Source organism: Pinus tabuliformis, chromosome 3_2, assembly GCF_031772625.1.
Source record: "Pinus tabuliformis cultivar Carrire ecotype Pingquan chromosome 3_2, CPIR1, whole genome shotgun sequence".
Classification (NCBI taxonomy): domain Eukaryota; kingdom Viridiplantae; phylum Streptophyta; class Pinopsida; order Pinales; family Pinaceae; genus Pinus; species Pinus tabuliformis.
In genome coordinates, this window is record NC_142302.1 from 1,054,457,587 (window position 1) to 1,054,468,183 (window position 10,597).

The following is a 10,597-nucleotide window of genomic DNA, read 5'->3' on the forward strand; positions in this document are numbered from 1 at the left end:
CATTGAAGAAAAATTATTGGGGTCCAATGTAAGCAACTCATTTTCAGGTTGATGGGCTCTATCATTTTTAATTCCAAAAACTTTATTGAATTGTTTCATTGCTTCATCGAGGGTATCAATTTTTATGATATGGAATCTAAGGTATGGAGAAATAGACATCCCGATCAACCCACATGCTTGATCTTGCTTATTTTCCCATTTGGCTTGCTTATCTTCATCTTGAGGTTTAGACTCTTGGCCTGATGATATTCTATAAAGACCTTTACTTCTAAGTAAATCTACAATGTAGGATAGCCATTGGAAATAGCTGGTGCTGTCAAGAATAACTAGGCAATAACTAGGCATGAAATTTCCATTTTAAAAGAAAATGAAGTTGTATATGCTAAAACTAAGTGTTTCAATGGAAAGATATTGAAAAATTAGGTCGATTAAAAAAATAAAGGGGCTCTGAAAACACCTTCCCGATGAAGAAGTTATGGCTTTTTGAAGAAAAGTTGTTGAAGATGCCGACGAACCACTTAAATGTTGGAAGTGAATGATAATGTTATATTTAAAAAAAATCCCCCCCTTTCCAAACTTAATCTAATTAGCTCACTTTTAAAAAGATATTACTTTATGTGACCCACTTTTATAAATAAGTGAAAGTCACTTTTACAATGGTACTTTATGAACTATCCACCAAAATTGTAACTTAAATAAAAGATAAAGTGACATTAAAATTATAAGTGACTCACTTTTTATAATGGGTGATAACATTTTTACATAAAGTAACTTTAAAACATAAGTTACATGTGATTTTTGAAAAACTAACTCAACAAAAAGAAAGACTTGAACCCAAGACCTCTATTCTCATGATGTAAGCGTAGACCAAGTGAGCTAGTTTAAAAGGTTAGTAATTTTTGGAAATGAGGAAGGGTGTTTTTTTCTTTTTTCTTTTACTCACTAAACCTTTGGAATGCATGCTTACTTTAAAAAAACCCATTTTTCCTATAAAATAGACAAAAAACCACACAAACCAAATGAACAAGAAAAATTAATCCAAGCCTTACAACTAAAATTTAGATTTTCCTAGAAACTAAATATTTTCCTCAATGTTCCTGATTTTTTGAGATCACACTAAGGCGCAACAGAAAAGAGCATATGCAAGAGAAAAAACATTTCTTTCTTTTTCTGGTTTTCCCAGATTGCACTGAGTCATAGGGCAAAGCACATATGCAGAAATGAAAGGTATATATCCGGTAATAGGAAAAAATATGGAGGACTATAAACCAAAATAAACATAGAGATACATAACTATAATTGCAAATACAGAATTTATACCTCCAGATCTTAAAAATGACGTAGCTAGGGCTACCAGAAACCTTTTTGCATGAAACGAAATGGGTTCCTCACTAGAACAGATGCTCCTAACACAATAGAGTAGTCAGAAACAATAGATCTAGGAAACGACAGTATGATGTAGTTGTACTAGCTTTGGATTTGGATCACCAATGGATGCGGTTGTTGAATAGGTCCGATACCATGTAGGAATTTACAGGGTAAGTTCCTTAGATAGAACACCAAAGGACACCTCTCACAAATAGATTGCATATCAGTGCACCAATATTCTTGACGTGGTTAAAACCCTCAAAGAGAGAAACAGTCCACGGGCTGAGCCAACGCAGGCACTTCAGGAAATATATTAATGTAAAAGAAAGAAAATGTACATAAGCTTCTCTCATAAATGGTCACCTAACAAATGACCCTCCATGCTCTTTAAATAGAGGTCATGGACCAATCGAGTGTTAAGCCACATATCAAGTGTTAGTAATACCGAGGAGAGAATGAACTGTCTGATCACTTCATGTCTAGAACATATCGTGATTGTCAGATTGTAAGCTATAAAAAGTACATACTAAAGAAACACACTTTACCTAAATATACACTAGACCAAGTTATACTTAATTATTACCTATGTGTCAGAATATCCTAACAAGAAAACGAGGAGATTATGTGAGAGCGAAGAGGAAATTACAACAGATCTACCGTGTGTTATATCTCTTCATTTTTCCGGATAATATAAAAGGAAGAATTGGTTGTTTCTTTGTGGATGTATCCCAAATTGGGTGAACCATGTCTATCTGTGTCTCTCTAGTTTTATGTGTTTCTGTGTTTATTTTTCCACAATATTTTGTATATTTCATTGGTCCATTAATTAATTTTTAGCATTATCTTCTTCTAGTGAGCGGGTAGTATTCAATCTTCTTTTATTCTTTGTGATCTTCTTCAAAGGTATATTGGGTATTATTGATCATCTCTTTTCAATATCATAATAAATTACCTTATCAAACTCTAATTTTGATAGTGTACTCAAAATTAGCCAAAGTAAAAACACCATAGATCATACCATCATGCATGGAAACAAAAACCAATAAAGTAGCCACTAAAAACCATCTTGCATGCTCATTGGTATTATAATAGGAGGAGATAGTAGTAGGGACTCCTCCACTGGAGCCTAGGGGATCCATCAAGTATCCATTATCTCAATCGTAGACGTTTTTTTTCCTATATGCACTAGACGAGAATCAAACCTATCCAAGGGAAGTGAAGACATTATATCTTTTAAATTTCTTGCCTTTCAACAAAAAACCCAAGATGGTATTCATCTGCCAATGTATAGCCACCGAATTTAAGTATTACTTCTTGCTACCCCTGGTATGACTAGGGTCATGAACCCATGTCAACATATCTTCCATAATATTTGGATCTGAATGATATTAATGTTCAGTCCTTGGCCGAGTCTCCATATTAGGGATTTTTTTTTGAGTGTCTGGAAGATCCACATTAAAATAGGTGGTAGCCAAGTCATGGACAAAGGGTCTAGCTCCTCATTGACCCTAGGGAGCGCTACGACCTCCCTTTCATCTGTGTTTTATTCTCTTCCTCAGCAGCATGGCTAACACCCTGGGATCCCAACTTAGCCAAATGATATAAATTTCCCTTCTTGAAAAGAAGCAAGAGAAAGAACCAGACTCTCCAACAACAGGACAAGGATGCCATCCTTGACGGTCATCCAAATAAATTAGGACACAAATTCCTGACTCATCATAAATCTTATCAAAAGAGGAGGAAAACACAACTTCCTCTAGGTGTGACACAAGCCTTTCTACCATTAAACATAGACAAAGGCCCACATAAACCCACACATACTAAGAGCTAAAATGACGGGAACAACCCCTTGACATAAAACCTTGAATTAAAATATTTGTAGACATGGCATAAAAACCTCCAAATTCCACCAACCTGATGAGAGACCTTCATCTAAAATTAGTCCAACATTGTAAGCTTCAAGCCAAAATACACATACACAAAATTAAGGCCCCCTCGTCTTGCAACACAACCTACAACAATTTATACAAACCCAATGCCAAAGACATAAACATACAAGGACTAAACACTAACTAGGAACTCAAGACCCAAGATCATATGAAAGAAAATAAGAGACCCTTGAGGCTTGTGGCTTGGATTTTCGCCCTTTTTTTAGACCTAAATACAGAAATTCTAAAATCCCAAAACCAAATTCGACACAAATTAAAACCAGACAAACTAAAATAACTAAACAATGAGAGAATGTGAATTGATGAGCCACAACAAGGACTCCACAATGCCCACCTTACCCGCTGACCTCTGCAAAACACTGAGTCATTCTCCTAAGGAAAAAGGCCAAGTATTCCACCAATTTCTAAAACTTTTGTCTCTACCTTTTTCCATTACAATTCCATACTTTTACCTCCATCTTAAGTAATTCTTTAAGCCATGCAAGAGACAATACTTATAGTTGGTGGTTGAGGGTACCCACACCTCCATATAGAACGTCAACAATGAAACCTGAGACCACCATGCTACCACAATTAATAAATAAGCTCACATGTAAACCTTGCATGTCCATGCTTGCACTAAAACACCATGTCGTAAGACACATAAGTTTCCATCACTTTCGATGAGGTGGCAGCGACTCTCATCGAGGCTTCCACGTCCTCAAAATTAAAACCCCCATGAGGATATATATATATATATATATATATATATATAATTCACACTATTTTTATTTTAGAGAATATTTTATTTTTATTTTAAAAAACATCCATCAACTCAAAATCAAGCATGAAGGAATTCCACATCTCCCTCATTTCAGAACTGTCATGTAACAAGAATGTTACAACATGGTTAACATATACTAACCTAAAAAAGACAAATATTTTTTAGGTCATAAATAACTTTTAGGTCATGTATTAAAAAACTCTTAGGTCATGTATTAGAAAACCCCACCCCTCATGCACATGATTCACATTTCCCTGTAAAGAATAAAGAATAAAGATACCACCCGATGCAAATAATTTGGATAGTGAATAAAATAAAGGAGATTATACATTTATTTCACTCGTAAGATTTAAAAAAATAGAAAGAAACAAATTAATTATTGTTTTAAATTCTTATTTGGAAATGTATAAATACAATTATTATTATGGTTTGAAAAATGTTGTAAAATGTTTATTGATGATTAAAATTTACATATTTAGTTAGTTTGTTTTTGTAAGGTGATTTCAAGTTAGTTTCATTGTTATATAGAAAAATGATCTACCTAATTATAATATTTTCTTACAATGATTGTGTGAGGCTTGGCTTAATGGAGATGTCTTTTAGGACAATTTTTATCCCTTACACGTGGCTCACGGTCTTAACTTCTCCTCATGAAATTTGAAACAATGACCTAATAGAACCTAAGCCTCACAGAAACCAACTAATCTACACCTTAGATCCATACATTTTCTGCGATTCATATAACCTCGGGTTATTAATAGTCACAATTATAATAGTTATGAAGTCACTTAACCTAATGTTTTGAGGAATTATTATTCCATTGTAACATATCATTAGGTTTGATATTGTTATTGTTTTTATCGGATTTATCCTAGTCCTTGTTCTTTAACTTGATTTAGGCTCGAATATTTCTCGAAACTTCTTCAACGCACAATTGTATCGCAAAGACCTTGATATAGACATCAGTACCTAATCAACGGTCCTGATGGAATATGGTTAGATCGATGGTCCATATTGAGGGAGTGCAGTTAGACAGTAATTGTCCCATGCCTGGGTGTCGTGAGAGTTCATTCGATTGTGTCACCATGGAGGAGAATCTCTGAAACTTCTCAGACCATGGTTTCCTTTTGGAAACACTTTTCAAAGTCTCCCTTTCTCCATGGATTTCTGTTGATAGGTATCCTCCTATTATTTGTTTTCAAGATTATCATAGCCAAAGCATTTTCTATTCTGTGAATTGTTTTGTAATTTTTCCCATTTTTTGCATGGAAGCAAACCGCCTGAGATGGCTTGTCTCTCCAGGATCAATCTCTATCCATATTCAGACCATTGTTCCCCTATAGTCCTTTCTAAAGGCACAATTTTTCTCTAGGCTACTGCCAATAATTCTACATTATTTTCCTATATTAACACATTATTTGGTAGTTGTAATCTTGTTATTTTTTCTTAAAATTCAAAATGAGGGTTTTCATTTTCTCTTTTTTTTTTTATTCCTCACATAAATGCGGTTCAAAGAAGGAATAGAAGGTTTTGCGTAAGTAACCATTTTCTCCTAATAATAAAAAATATTCTTTATGGATTGATGATTTACAACCCTAGCTATTGTTTATCGATGCTTGTCTCCTCCAGGAAATCCCCACTGTAGGCTTTAGGGTTTTATGTTTGCTTGACCATAAGAAAGTATGCTAGATCCTGTTAGCTGACTAATAACTCCTCTTCTTCACAAGTGTACCTGCCCAGACTTATAGTGACTAGGTTGATTTTATTTCTTTTCTGGATTTTTACAATGTTAAGTTTGGGCTTGAGTCTGTCATGCAAAGGTTCCAGGATAAGAAAATTTCAATATGTTTAATGATTTCTTAGGAGTAATGAATTACCATTCTAATAATTTAATCCTCAAGGGTCAAGCAACCCAAGGTTTCTCATCTTTTGGTGACATTCCCAAATGACTAAATATCATAATTTAATGTGTATAGATTTTTTGTAACTCCTGGGAAAACAATTCTAAATTGTACATGTTGTCGCTGCGATTGAAAGCCCCTCCAAAATTTTGCTGACACTTGAATTTTGGAGCCTACTGAGGATCTTACGGTATGTCGCCTTGTAGTTACTCCATGGTCATTTCATGTTTTGTAAAGCATTTAAGTCTTTTTCCTAGTTTCAAACTGTCAATTCACTTACACACACATGCTCAGTTGTTGATGGGTTCATGAACACACTTCTTTTTATGCAAGCTTGAAAAACCATATCATTTCTCATCTATAGAGTGCTTGTTCAGTGATATACTCATATTGGTAGTAATTGTGCACTTTCATCGACAATATCCCTCACTTTAATTGAGTTTGTGATTTTATTATGATGAGTTTTATCAACTATTGCTTTTGTGCACCGTTTCTTTCACAAGCATCACTTTCATGTTTATAATTGTCGCTTTTTCTCACTTTCACTTTAATAAGTATCATTTTCATGTTATCTTCATTCTAGCATGTGTCTCTTTCAAGGTTGTTTTCATCTTGCAAGTGTCGTCTTCATGTTTTCCCCTTGTCACAGGCGTCACTTTTGTTGTTTCCACTCCTCGTGTGTCCCACCTTTGCGTATCACCAAAGTTAGTTTTAGCGCACCCTTTTGCATTACATAGTCATACATATCATTTGAATATATGCTAGAAACTTTCTTAAATCTAAGTGCATATTTTTCTCACAGTCGTCAATCCTTTCCTAACCTTTTCTCTAAGTGTTGTAATGTGTCATTTCATTTGTCGCAATTAACAATAGGTGTCACTTGGATGTCATTTTAAGGTGTGACCAATTTTCATGAGTCTTGTGTATTCCATTGACTTGTATTGATGGAATTTATGTATGTGATCCAAGTTTGGGTCATGTATGGATATATTTCTTTCTCCTACTTTGTTGGTCCCACACTTAGCCATTTTGAGAGCTCTTCTTGGTCCTTCATCCCAGTGCAATTTCTAAGGGCATTATCCCTCTTACTAGGTAATGAACGTAACTTATTCATGAGCCTCATGGACATATATTTCCACCTATACTTGTGCACTGAGTCTTTCCTAAGGATTCATCCCTCTCACAATGCATTATTACTTCCTAAGGATAAGCCACCAAGCCTTGTGCTCCCTCCCACAGTGAAGATCGCATTACAGATGAACAAGTAGCCACTGTTGGAGAGAATTGTGCCCTCCTAGCTTGAAGCACACTTCAAAAAAATAAAGCAAACTTCAAAAAAAATAAGCACACTTGAAATGCTCAGTGAAAAAGCACACTTCAAAACAACGAAGCACACTTCAAATCAACAAAACACACTTCAGAAAAAAATGATCCTCTGTCTCGTAAAAATCGCATGGTGCACTCACGATGCTTGAAGACTTTGATTGCATGGTGCACTCATGAAGTATGAAGCCTTCCCTTAGAGTGCATGGCACACTCACAAAGTGTTAAGCCTTAATGTGCATGGGGCATTCTTAAAGCAGGAAGCGTTCATCCTTCCCTTTTAGAACATGGTGCACTCTTGAAGCCTAAATCCTTTGAGCGCATCATGCACTCTTGAAGCACAAAGCCTACATCCTTCTATTAAAGAGTGTATGACACATTCAAAATGGCTGAAGCCTTCATTTGTGCACACTCATTCGACTAGAAGAACTATGCCGTCCTAATTTCTCTTGATCACACAAGCGTACTACAAAGGCTCAAAGCCTAACCCCTTCGTCCATTCGGTGTGTTCTTTTTTCACCTGCCTTTTTTCTTTGAGCGCATGAGCACATTGTGAACAAATGAATTTTTTCTCCTTCATGCTTTGAATATGTGCCCTGTGTCCTTCTTTTTCTTCTTGAGTGCATGAGTGCACTTGGAAGGCTTGAATATCGGCCCCTTCATCCATTTGGTGTGCACCCTTGTGCCCTCCTTAGATTCCTTGAGTGCCTAATCACATATTGGACCAATGAATGATTCCCCTTAGTGCTTTGGACCAGTGCCATGTTCCCTTAAGTTCTCCCACTCTTGCTTGAGTGCAGAATCACACCTTGAAGGAATTATGTGAGTCTTGATGAGTTTGATTGTGCCCTCCTAATCAAGCATTCTTCTTTTAACCCTCTCATAGGCCTATCATGAATTGATCATTCCATGAGCTAGGTAATAGAATAGATGTTTTTAAGAATATTTTTTCTCTTTCATGGATTATTTTCATTGGAACGAGTACTATCTCAGCATGACAAGGTGATGCTGAAGGAGAATATTAAAGAAGATGAATAAAACAACACTTTTAAAGAAGAAGAACAATCATGAAGACATGAAGCATATCATGGACCAAGACATAAAGAAGACATTGCATTATGACTCAGAGGATTCTAATATTGATCAAATACTCTTTGGATGGTGAAGATAATAAACAAAAAAGATCTTCCATAAATATGAAGCCGTTAGAGTCGGTCTGTTCAGCCCTCCGTCAGAGATCATTTCTCTTATTGCATTTCATTTTTAGGTGTCTCTCTCAATTCACTCAGTTGCATTCCACTAGGGGCATGCGATAATCTGGCAGAAGGGTCTTATCATTCATTACCCCTCATGCCTTGCCCTGTTGGCTCAGGTCTGTTCATCAAAATCAAGTTTTAAAGTCACTTACAGTCCTGTTTTAGTCTCGTGATCAACAAGGGTCATTTCAGTCACTAGGTCTAAGGTTAGTTGATTTGGTCTTCAACAATGTCCAAAAATTCCAGCAGACCCATGAGGGAGGTTCTTACTAAATTTTCATTTCAAATATTTTCATCGTCATATTGCTGGACTATGACTTTTCTTCAAAACTCTGTTTTGAAGAAAATTCGTCATTTCGTTTTGTAATAAATTTCCATGTAATTTTCAAAAGTTTTTCAGTTGTTGAATTCTCCAGGTGCAGCCCTGGTCTTCCTTTGTCAAGACATGCCACTATCCCTGCAAAAATAGCCAAAAGATTCATCATTCAAGTCAGATAATCAAAGAGCAAACAACAGAATAGGGTTTGTATTAGAATGAAAAAGTGCCAAAAGCTAAAAAATTACAAAAATGGGTCTTTACAAATCAAATGACTTGAGAAAGATATGTCTATGTGTATCAATGTCATTTGCATCCAAGAGATCAATGAAAGTCCAAGTTTAGTGGTGAGAGGGCGAAACTGTAATTTTCAAAGCCAAGACTATGTTTAGAGTGTGCGCGGCACACTGGGCAGAAGGCGCGGCACACTGGGAAGGCGCGACGCATTTGGAATTTTGCACAGTGCATACACTTAAAGGCCCGAAACTGCTCACAATTCCTCCAAATCGCCAAGAACTCGCACGGATTTGCCAGGTAGAGCCTTCATCTTGGTGTTTCATCCAATTTTGTGATAGGCTATGGTGGCTTATGGGTGATAATGGTTAAAACAAAAATATCAAACCCTACCTCTTAAATTGCCTCAAGGAAACTTGTTGTTAGGGTTTCAAAATCATTATTTTGTCACCAAATTCACTCCCTCATCCCATTGGTCCCTTTTTTCATCATTTCCTAAGTTTCCCTATCCCCCTAAGCTCATTAATTACTTCTCCCAAATTCCCTTTCCCAAATTCCCAAACCCAAAACTTCAAACCCTAACCCTATACAAAAATTCCTAACCCTATACATAAAATCCCAAACTCTCCCATATTTCCCTAACTGATTTTATCCCAACAGTCCCTAATCCCTCACTGTTTTCCCCTCCCTTTGCAGTCCCTTGCTTCACTATTTTTCCTTGGTGCCAGAACTCAAGTACATCACCAAAAGGCAGTCCAAAGCAGTTTCATACATCAGCACCTATTCCTTCAAACCAATTTGTCTATCAGCAGTTATGGAATTCGAGCATTCATCTGATTATGGAGTTTAGACCCAAAGTGGCTCACCCATGGAGGAACATGCACCCTGGAGACCTCATAAGGGTGGCAGACATATCAGAGAAGAACCAACCACCCTTACTGAATTACAGGCCTGCCCTCTGGCCATCTCCTATTTTCAGCATCAGTCATGTTATGAGTTTTGTGAGAAGGTTGCTAATGTTCAATTTCATCATGAGTTGGCTCGTCTGTTTGTACTGCATTTACATGGAGATTAGGTTACTTTGGCTGGTGTCACCTTCACACTTACACTAGAATCTATCTCACTAGAAACCGGCATACCAAACATTGGAGAACCATGGAACAAGAGGCAGAAGATTGACCGGCAGCATTATGAGCCATATATTAAACCCAGTTTCTTGAGGCAGCTCAAAAGAGTGTTTCCATTCCGATATCTTAAAGATGAATATGCTCCACTAATGAAATTAATCATGAAGTATTTCACCTGTGAGGGATGGTTCTCTCATTTACATGCTTATCACATCAGGTTTCTCATGCATTTCAACTGGGTACGGATGATGAACATTCCTTATTTCATATGCTGGAACATAGAGAGGATAACCACCCTTGTGCAGCAAAAAACCCCTCAGCAGCAACTTAATAGTGTTTATCATTTTGCTCTCATCAAGA